General features: G+C 37.6%; 1 long non-coding RNA gene across 1 annotated transcript; it reads right to left on the bottom strand.

The window, feature by feature from the left end:
* Positions 1–7,939: 7,939 nt before the first annotated feature.
* On the bottom strand, positions 7,940–9,928 carry LOC140037353 (uncharacterized). The gene is made up of 2 exons (XR_011841281.1): positions 9,322–9,928; positions 7,940–8,361 (listed from the first exon to the last, which is right to left on the bottom strand). It is a non-coding gene; the product is annotated as an uncharacterized lncRNA (long non-coding RNA).
* Positions 9,929–11,846: the final 1,918 nt, after the last annotated feature.

The raw sequence follows: 11,846 nt of genomic DNA, 5'->3' as shown, positions 1-11,846 counted from the left end.
GTTACGGAATATGTGGGGAGATCTGTCTAGGACCTTAGGGCTATTGCTGACTTCAATGAGGCAATACAAAGTTGCTCTCTCACGGAAGTATCCTTTTCGGGAAGCTCTTTCACTTTGACCAAGGTTAGAGTTGGTGCGCGAGTTTGGAAGTGACTGGACCGTGTACTAGTGAACCAAGCCTGGCTTTACTTTGCGGCCAATGCAGCTGTCCAGCATCTCAGTCATATCACCTCGGATCACTCCTCCCTGCTACTCACCATTAGAAAGGATGGTGCTCGGGTCCCGAAGGCTTTTAAATTCCAAAATTTCTGGATATCTAGCAGCAATTTTCTCCAAGTGGTACGTGATAATTGGAACCTTCCTGTTTAGGGGTACGGTATGTACTCCCTATCATATAAACTCAAGCGACTTAAAGGTTTTTTGAAGGATTGGAATAGACAGCATTTCGGGAATATCTTCCAAATGGTGAAACAACGAGAATTGGAAGTGCAGCAACAGGAGGCCGAATACGAAACCCAACAAATGGATGGTGCTAGAAGTGTGCTGCATCGAGCCCAAGCCCAGCTTCTATCCAGCCTAAGGAATAAAGAGGAATTTTGGTGGCAAAAGGCGTGAATTAAATGGGCCAGGGAGGGAAATCGCAATGCTAGTTTTTTCCACGCCTCCATTCAAAACAAACAGGCCAAGCTCACAATCTATAGAATCAAGGACGAAACTGGGTCGTGGGTGGAAGAGGATGAGCAAATTGCTGCAATGGCCAAAAAATTCTTCAAGGACTCGCTAATTGCCGACGAACCAGTTGAGGTCGAAGAATTGTTACAGCACATTCCCGTCCTTGTGGCTGGGGATCAAAATAACCAGTTATTGGGGGACGTGATCCTTTGAAGAAGTGAGACAGGTGGTGTTCGCTCTGGATGACAATAGCGCTTCGGGTCCGGATGGTTTCTCTGGAACTTTCTTCACTCACTGCTGGGATATTATCGTCGATGATGTCCTGCAGGCAACCAAAAACTTCATGGCGGGAACCCCAATCCCAAAGGGCATAAGTAGTACCCTCATTGTCTTGATCCCGAAGAAATCGAACCCCTCCTCCTTCACAAACTTTTGGCCTATTAGTTTGTGCACCTTCGCTAACAAGGTCTTTACCAAGGTTCTCGTTAACAGATTGCGAGTACTCTTTGTCGGCTCTCATCTCGCCAGAGCAGTCCGCTTTTGTCCCAGGGTGAGACATAGCAAAAAACATCCTTCTTGCACAAGAGCTAGTTGGATCCATCAATAGGAAAGCACGGGGCCATAACTGCATCCTCAAGCTCGACATGATGAAGACGTTTGACAGGGTCTTGTGATTTTTTCTCGAGCAGCTCTTGGGGAAGTTCAATTTACACCCCAGGTTTGTTCGTCTCATCACAAATAACCTCTCCCAGAATTGGTTCTCAATTTTGGTGAACGGCAGCCCAAAGGGTTTCTTTCAGGCAACTCGGGGACTCAAACAGGGGGACCCTCTCTCTCCACTGCTATTTATTCTTGTCTCCGAGGCTTTTAGTCGAGGATTGACTAGGCAAGTGCAAGAGGGCAGCATCACCTCCTTTGCTCTGCCACGGGGTTGTTTCCCCATTAAGCATCTCTCCTTCGCCGATGTCGTGGTTGTTTTCACCAGGGGTGATCGGCGCTCTGTTACGAGATTGATGACTTTTTTGGACACGTTTCAGAGAGGGTTAGATCAGAAAGTCAATAAGCAGAAAAGCTTCTTCATTACCCCTACACGGTGCAGAGTTGCTCATGTTTGCACGATCCAGCACATCACCGGCTTCAGGCACGGCTCGCTTCCTTTTTTGTATCTAGCTGCAATCTCTATAATGGCCGCCAAAAGAAGGAATATTTCCAATACCTAATCAAGAAACTAGCGGCTAAGGTTGCGGGGTAGAAGAAGAGGCTTCTCTCTCCAGGAGGGCATTTAGTCCTAATTCGGCATGTCCTCTCTTCCATTCCGTTGCATGTGTTGACAGTCATGGACCCCCCAGTAGAGTGCTCAAGAATTTCGATAAAATCGTGGCAGACTTCTTCTGGGAGGAGTCCGACGAGGGCCCCCAGCGCCACTGGCGAGCCTGGCGGGAATTGTGTCATCCCACCGCTGAGGATAGACTAGGTTTGTGGAGTTTCCACGATGTCCAGGCGGCGTTTAGTTGCAAGCTTTGGTGGCAATACCGGAATGCGGAGTTGCTGTGGGTTAGGTTCATGCACTCTAAGTACGTCTCGGGCCAACTGCGTGGCACCTCTTCACGGGTATGGAGGTGATGCTCTCCATGCAGTCCACAGTTGATTGTTTCTTCGAGGACCTGGATTTCCATGAGGGGAAACGAATCTGGACCCTTACAGCGTCTAGGTGTTTTTCGACTTCCTCCGCGTACGAAACTACCGGAAGGGCACGAGCGACTCTCATGTCCAGGAAACTAATTTGGGATCGGCGCCTTCCCTGCAAGGTCTCCATCTTTATGTGGAAACTGTTCAATGAGTATCTTCCATTCCCCGAGACTCTGCGCAAGACGGGCTTCCAGCTTCCCTCTAAGTGCTTTTTCTGCCCAAGCAAGGAAACACGTAATCATGTGTTATCGGATTGTCGATTTGCATCGGCTCTTTGGGGATTCTATTCCCATGCCCTTAACCTCCCAGGGTTTTCATCAAATGGCATCCTGATGCGGTTACAACATTGGTGGTCCAATGTCTCACTTAACTCAGTGAAAGGGTTGTTGCTCATAATTTTGCCGTCTATCATTTGCTAGGAGATTTGGAATGTTTGAAACCACCTGTTCCATAATGGTGGCAATGCTTGTCCTATGTAAGTTTGTCGACACATTCAACTATCGGTCATGGCTATCTCGCAAGCATTTCCCTTCGTACAGGCTACACTTGAGGACTCGACGCTAGTGGCTCTAGGGTTGGCTTCCCGACTCTCCCACCCCAAGCCAAAAATCCCTGTCTCGGTTATGTAGAAGTGTCCATCCCCAGGCACTGTCAAACTCAATGTGGATGGTTCGTCCCTAGGAAACCCTGGCTTCTCTGACGGGGGTGGCGTGGTGCGGAGCCCATCACGAGACGTTTTGTTTGGCTTTGCAATGTTTGTTGGGATTAGGACAAACATGGAGGCCGAGGCCCTAGCCCTTCTAGAGGGATGCAGCTTTGTACAGAGCGCAGCCTCACTGCGGTGGACATTGAAACGGATTCAAAAACCCGGTACTCATGTTGCAGGGCAAATCTCAGGTTACTTGGAGGATATGGCGATCCATCTCTCACATTCGACAATTGGCCCTGGGCAAGCAGTTCACCTTCACCCACGTCTTTAGGGAGGCCAATGCGGTGGCCGATGCCCTTGCAACCCTTGCAAGCGCTTCTCAGTCCTCTCAGTGACACAACTCCCCAGACATATCATAAGTTTAGTTGCTTTGGACAGAGCCCACGTTCCTTATATAAGGTTGGTCCACCTCCCTGACCATATAACGGAGTAACCCTCCCTCTCTCCATCAGTCTCCCATTGTACTCTCCCTTTTTTTAAAGTGAAATAAGATCTCTTTTTTAAAAAAAAAAAAATCTCTGTCTATCTGCTATTTAGATTTTAATGCAGATTTAATTTTTCGATGTGAAATTGTTTCTTTTCCATAAATCATAGTATCATGAAAATATTTAAAAGACTGGGAAAGGGAATACAAAATTAACAGGGTTTGATCCTCATCATCAATTTTAGAATTTGTATTCTCCAAATCCATGATAATGGAACCAAATTTATCAAGATGTGAAAGTATAGATGTACCTTCAGTCATGCGAAGTATATACAGATTTTACTTTAAATAAAGTCAATTCTCAATTGTCTTCTTCATGTACAAGACCTTAAACTTGGTTCACATAGTTTTTGCCGAAGTATTAATGGCTACCTCTCATAAAATCTCGTCAGAGAGATTTAAAATAATACTGGACCTTATCTTCTTATCTATCTCAGCAAAATTTGCATCTGTCACACCCTTTATCTTTTTTCTCAATTCCCTGTATTGCCAGATTAATTCTATCTTGAACCAAAATGGCCTCTATCTTGAGCTACCACATCCCAAAGTTGACATTCCTATCGAATTTCTTGGCAACAATTTTTGTTATTATGATCGTTGTCACAAAATTCAAAACCTCTGAAGAAACTCTGATACTAATTTGTTAGCTCTGACCCTAGAAAATTGACGAAATGATTTTGGCATCCCAAAAGACAAATAATAAAATAAAAATAAATAAACAAGAACGCGGGATTGTTATAGAACATCTAATCGCATGATTAAATTTAGGAAAAATATGATGATTAAAACTATCTATGGGTTTTGCTTTGAAATTGGTATCATCATGTATTTGCTTTATTTATAGATCATCCAATCACATGATTAAATTTAGGAAATAAATGAACATATAAGAACCAAACAAAAGTGGTTGACGATACATTTTTAGTATATCCTTGAATTATTAATTAGTTTAAGCTTATATCTGAATTGTTTTAGAATTGTTTGGTTCCATTCTTTATTCTTGTTGTTCTATGTACCGTTATTAGTTACCAATTCTATTATTTACCATGTATATCTTAAGCCACATTTTCATCTAAGAATAGTGATATAAAAATAAAAAATAATAATAATTAAGAATAGTGATATTTGGTTGGATGATATTTTGTAGTATAATTTTTGCATTTTTGTTGGCTTTCAATGGTAATTGATTATAGATTGTTTCTTCTACAGAAAGAAATATGTGTGGAGAAGCATCAAAATCTTTTACTCATGATTATCACTTCTTGATTAGTTGAAAAACCAATGAAATAAATCTTAGAAGTTGCAATGTAGATAAAACATGTTAATATGCAAAATTACTAAAAAAATCATTTGGAAATCTAGTTTGGGACTAAAACTTGGACAGGATAATACACTGGATCCTTGGAACATGAAATGACAGCTCACATATTCCTATAATAGATAACGAATGAAAGAAATCAAGCTTATAAAGGGACACATTATTAATCAACACATTGACTAAGGCTGCTACACAGTATGTTTCCCCAGCATATCCAATTCAAACTCAACAGCGGAAAATTTAAGCACTTCAAATGTTTATAAATTTATAGTTTAGACATATCTAATAATAGGAAATAAGATTGTTGTCGCTCTAGTTGATGGTGTGACGATAGTAAATATACCGTAAAGAATGTTCCTAGTATAGCAACGTTAAAAGATTTAAAATTTTTATGCTTAATTTTTTTCACTTAGAAAATATGCTGGTAAGTGATAAGTGCTTGTGTTGCATATTTGTATGTGGTTATTTATGTGTATTTTCATTCAAATTCAAGTCAACTAACTAGGTTTTTAGTTAAGTTTTGCATTTTATGGTTAAGTAAGAAAACTTGCATTTCTATGGACTTAAGTGCGAAAATTTCATTTTTTATAGGTTTTGATAGTTCAATCATCAAATGAAGGGAAGTGAGGAGATACTTGCTGGATTGTCGATGATTTGAAGTGGAAATCATGTGACATGAAGGACCAAAGGATGAAATGCAATCAAGAAACAAGAAGAAAAGCATTAGCAACAATGATATATTTTGGTATATTAGCTATAACTTGAGTTACAAAACATGGATTGAGATAATTCTTAAACCAATTTAAAGTTAAGAAGAAGGACTACAATTCTTTTGAGACATCAAAATTTAGTTCTCACATTTTCTTAGCCAAAAGTCAAAATTACTCAAGTACTTTTCTCTTACAATGCTTTCCGACCAGTCATTAATGTTTTGGCCATAACTTAGTCCCCAGCTATTGAAATGACTTGATTATTGAGCCATTGGAAATCTATTCCAAAGAGCTACAACTTTCATATTTCATAAAGAAAATTTCATATTAATCTAGACCCAGATTTCAGGATGGATTGCAAGCAAAGAGCAAAGGTATAATGAAGAACAACGCAAAATGAGGGATCCGTGGATCAATCCGAGGACTCGTAGATCTTCATAGAATGCTGTTTTTGAGATTTTCAAGGCAGAAATAGGGGAGCAATCTGACCAACAATCCATATGCGTATTGTGGGTCGAATTCATGTCAAAAAACCAATGCAACTTGCGCAATAATTGAGCTCTTTCTTCTTTCTATAAAAGGAGCTTTTGAGAGCAATTTTTACAAAGAAAAAGGGGGAGAAGAGCAACACCAAAATATAGATACTTAGTTTCTTAGTTTAGGTCGTACTAGTATAGGATTAGTTCAGAATTAGTGGGTTGGTCTTCCATTCTTCTATTGACTCAACAAGGAAGGAAAGGGAAGACACTTCGTCACTTCAAAATGTAGTCTTCACATTTCTTAGTTTTAGTTAATGTAGGATGATTTAGGTTAGTTAGTTCATTCTTTCTTGTGTATTAGTTAGATGAAGTTAAAGTTAGAGATGAAGAAGGTAAGGAGGGAGCTCATGTGACAAGGGTTACTTTACCTTCCCAATTCTTTATCTTTTGTATTGATCTTAAGTTTAGTTAATGTGCAAGTTTTGTATTTTCATTATGTCATTTTAAAGTTTATGCCTTGGGTTTTGGTTGAATTTTCTATGATTATATTGTATTGATTTTTTGATTATTTGATACTATTATTTTAAGCAAATTGTTTAGCACTTTTACTCCTCTAATCATGATTAACTTAGTACCATTAATTATGATTATCTAAAAGTATTATTTTTTCAATGAAAATTGAAATTTAACACCAGTTTAAAAAAATGCTAAATCTACAGAGTACACTCACGAGAATAGAAGTGTCTCGTTATAACTTTTGTGATGTTGTTCCATGCAATTTTATAACGGTAATGAACTTGTGACTAATTTCATAACTATGAGAGTAGATATGAATTAATTATAGGTATAGGTGATTTACTGTGAGAGTAGGTTTTCAAGCACAAGAAAATTACGACATAACTAACCAAAATAGTAGTTCTCAATAATCCAAAAATTTGCACTTATATGAGTAGTTAGAGATACTATGATCTAAGGAGCTTTTATTTGCTATTTTCTTACTCATTTTACCTTAGTTTATTTCTTTCAATATGTTGATTGTCTAAATAATAGAGAAATTTTAGTAGTACAGGTAGTTGCCTATTCTTCCCTTTGGGTTTAACTCTTAATACCCTATACTTAATCATGACCTGTATATTTCCAAAAAATCGTGCGTAGGGTATTTAAAAATTTATAAATGTAAAACTTGACTTTGGATTGAGTTTAAATTTGTATGTATACCCCGTGTGGAAAGTTATTGGTGAGTAAAATTTATCATTCCATAATATTAGGTAATAATATTTTTATTTTTTTCTAATTTTATTCTCATTTAAGGTTTTGATCTAGAAAATAGGCTTTCCAATAGTTGTAGATGAATCCTTTTCAATGTTCAATAATAATCTTAATAAAAAGCTAAGGACATCAAATCAAACATGGGGTTTGTTTGGGTACCCCAATTTTTCAAATAATATTTTGTTTATATCATAAATAAATTTTTCAATCCAACTTTTTATATTTTCAATCACCTTTTTATCTCACATACATCACATCACAAAAAGTACTATAGTAATTATTTAAAATAACATTCTATCCAAACAGACCCACGGTTCTGACTAACACACTATCAATTTTTAGTCAAATAGCCTATCACACAATTACAATACTTAATCTTTTTGTATTAGTGTTTCTACGATATATTATGCACATTAGTCCCTAACCTATGAAATCAGAAAAGTCATCAGATCATAAGTGTGAAAACCCGAGAAAATTTTTGTGTAAGCTTTGCATGTATTACTTTCATATCGCCATTAGAAGTAATATATATAACAAATAATAGATTAATTAACTGTCTAGATTTAAATTTTACAAAATTATATGAATCAAATAAATATATTGTATGCATATCGTAATTTGTGTGATTTGAATATATTATAGCTGAACAAGTTACATGTCTAATTAATTTCCTATAAAATCAAATGTGTGAGAATCTACGAGATCAAGGAAATACAAATAAGGTTGGGAGTGTGAATTAATAAAAATTGCAGCCTTAGTAAGCAAATGAATTAATGTTAAAAGACCTAACTAACCTTGAGCCTTGGTTAGAACTACCATGCAGCCGCGGGTTGTCTGAACCTTAGAAGTAGAAGCTAAGTGGGGAGCTTTGGAATTGTCATCACCGACTGAGGAGTTGAGTGATCAGCTTCTTTGGAGTTACCAACCGAGAGAGTGAGAAAGAGATCTCTGTATTTTTCTTAGGCAGCAACAACCGACAGAGAAAACAGGGCATCAACCCGTTTCTTTCTTTCAAACACCAAAACTGAGAGCTAAAGTGAAGGATAGGAAGAGAAACCTTGTTAGTTTCATCACTAATTAGCTTCGATCGAGAGAAAGAGTGAAAGCTGCTGCAATTTTGAGGAACCGAAGCTAAAAGAAACTGGAGCAGTCAACAATTGTTGAATTCTAAAGGAAAAGAGATAAAAAAAATTCTGTAATAATCCTTTATTTATTAAGTATAAGTGAATACATAAGTGCATGTTGAAGAAAACTCTGATTTGAGACCGCATAGCTGCTGGACTGAAACCTGTAGGAACCGAGAGCTTACATGCTGAGTTGCCGCTTGTTATCGGTGTAAATGGAAACTAATGTAAGAAATGCATGCAATATGGTTATCTCAGGTATTATAAGGGGGTTTAGTTGAAGAAACTTGGGGAAAGTTTGAATTTGAGTTGAGACCGTAGGAAGAAACCTGCTGGAATCTTTCCAGCTTCATCTGAGAGCAAGAAATGATGAAGTACCAGTTTCTTTTTTTTGTGATTTTTGGTTCTAAAATTCTGTACTAAGCTGTAATATATCGTATAGTACTTTGATTTCTTCATGCATGAAAGATTTGAACATAAACTGAAGAGATTATTGGAGAAAATTTGTGTTAAACTGATTGCTGTTAGAATTTTGAAAACATGACCGAGAGGGGGGGAGATTTGGACTTGGACCAGCTTTGCTTTTCGATTTCCTTTGGCTATAAACGTTATATCTCTGTTGAAGGTATTCTGTGGCTTGATAACCAACCCTTATTTGACGAAGAAAGCTGAAGAAATCTGTTGAGAGCATGGTTCGCCAAATCGGCCGAGTCCGAGTTGACTCGGCCGAGTCATAACCGGAACGGGACTCACCGGTACGATACCGACACCCGTATCGCCGTTTCACTGGAATCCGAGTTGACTCGGATTGACTCGGTCGATATTTACCGAGTCAACTCAAATCAATAAGAAATCAGTAAAACTTACCGAGTTTGGCCGAGTCAACTCGCGAGTCAGACAACAAAATCACCCACGCCATCCTCATTCCATCACTTCCGCTAGTGCAACCCATCATAATTAGTTGAGGTTTCTTGAGGGTTGTGATTGTAAGACTCGTAATTTCGTTGGGATTGATCCTAATCTTCAGATTGGGAGTACGAACAAGAAGAATTGGAGCAAATTTGGAAGTAAGATGAATCTGTAAAAATTTTGTGGGATTCGGGGTTTTGGAGATTTTTGTAGGTGGTGGTAAACTGGTAATGGTGGTAGAGCTTGAGAAGAGAGAGACAGAGAGAAATAAAGGGGGGGAGGCGGTGGAAAGATGAATCTGTAAAAATTGTGTGGGATTCGGGGTTTTGGAGATTTTTGTGGGTGGTGGTAAACTGGTAATAGTGGTGGAGCTTGAGAAGAGAGAGACAGAGAAATAAAGAGGGGGAAGACGGTGGAATGGAAGGACGTTTTCTAGGGATTATGGGAGGCAGTGTGGGTTGTGTATGTGGGATTCGTGGGAATGTGAGGGGATAGAATGGAGTGAGGAGAGAGAGAGAGAGATAAACACCCAACAAAAAAAAAAGAAAAAGAAAAAATTACAGCTAAATCACAGCTCAAAGGCCACCAGATTCTATCTCACTTCCTTTCCAACTTTCTCTCTTACCCGAACAAACATTTCTTGATCAAAGGGGGGATACCTAAAACTTCATTCCTCTGTTTTTTGAATGCATTCACGTTTCCATTCATTCAACATTTCAACCCCCCTAACACCAAAGGAACAAGATTAGAATAGTCCAACAAATATTAAATTGGATTAGTTAACAACAAATGAACTGGATTTTTTTCAACATCTTTTGTTTATTAATTAGAACTACGTCATTTTTTTTAAAGATTTACATGGTATCTATGTTAACTTAGGTTTTTATCAAATTTAATTTGATAGTTGTATTGCTTATATTATTTTTTATTTTTAATAATTTTTTTTAGAATTTTTGAAAGTTTTGTATACTTTAACTTGCGTATCACCCGATATTTAATCGATATGCCGTGACGGATGTGGAACAACCACGACCGCGATGCGACCGTGACCCGCAACGGCGAACCATGGTTGAGAGAGAGCCGAGAGGGAGAAATAAACGTAGGATCAGTTTTTCTTTCAAACTCCACTCTATAAACTTTCATATCTGATATTTAAAGCCACTCTGTAGTTTAATACTTGTATTTGGCATGATAAACTGGAGTTAAAACTGAAGAAATTGTGGAGAAAATGTTGTATATTAAACTACTACACTGCCGAAAGCTTTAGTTGTTCAATGCCATAGCTGATGACATATTTTGTGCGTGGCTTTTGGTTGAATAATTTGCTGAAACTAGGTGCTATTTGCCTTGAGTTATGCTGGACCGAATGTACATTAAGTATTTAGAGCTTTAAGCGAGTAAAAGAATAGAGTTTTTGCCGAAAGCTTGAAGTAATATTGCTGAAATTATGTTGAATGGTTGAAATGGTAATGAGTTAAGACTTATATGATGTTTTAGAAACTCTAAGGTAATTTGTTATATACATGAAATGGCTCCTAATCACTTAAATTGGTTTTCATAGTATTTTAGAGATTATAAAACTTCAAAGGTCAAGGTTGTGGAACAAAATTTAATTCACAAACAACCTAGAGTTTAGTTAGTTTTAAAAGGAAAAATGGAGTATCTATAAGCCATAATTAATATTGGATTAAGAAAGCGTATTGGTTTGAACGTTATACAAGTTTATAAACTTGAAGATATGTATGTTTCATGGTTTAAAAATAATAAAATCAATAAGTTTCGAAAATAAATGATGAATAAATATTGAGAATGTTATATTTGTATTTTAAGGTCAAACTTGATTTTAATAAGTTTAAATAATAGAATAATAAATGATCATCTACAAATTATACATTTACTTTGAAATTATTAACTTATACCAGGAAGTAGCCGTGAACCAGGGAACCAACTCGAGACTCGAGAGTAGTCATTTAAATCCTTGGTGAGTGTTGTCGAATGTATATGCTTAACTGGTTATGTTTCTTTAAATGAATTTATATGAGAAATGTGCTTGTTTTGAGTATTGCTAGTGATTTATTGTGATGCGTATATCAATGGTCCCTCGTCTTCTAAGTCGGGAGTGTACTTTATCGCACTCAACTTAGTTGAGCTCGAAAGTTGATTATTGATTGAATGATACTGTAAATGTGCATGAATGTAAGTAAGCCTTTGGCTGAACTAGACCCCAAAACCCTCTATTCAACGGACTATTCGAGCCAGCAAGGGGTTTGATCGGATAGAACAGTAGTTTTGGGTAAATATTTTGGTATACTCGAGTACTACCTGGAAGTTGGGAGATTACTGAACTGATTGTTGAATATAGGGGATTGTTTATTGTTTCGAAGGACACAAAGGGGTGAATTGGCGGAGTGAATGCAATGATATTGAAATGATTATCTCGTGACTCTGAAATGACAGCTCAATGACATTGAAATGACTTCCAG

This window comes from Coffea arabica, chromosome 2e, assembly GCF_036785885.1.
Source record: "Coffea arabica cultivar ET-39 chromosome 2e, Coffea Arabica ET-39 HiFi, whole genome shotgun sequence".
Classification (NCBI taxonomy): Eukaryota; Viridiplantae; Streptophyta; class Magnoliopsida; order Gentianales; family Rubiaceae; genus Coffea; species Coffea arabica.
This window is presented reverse-complemented; position numbering and strand designations above follow the sequence as displayed.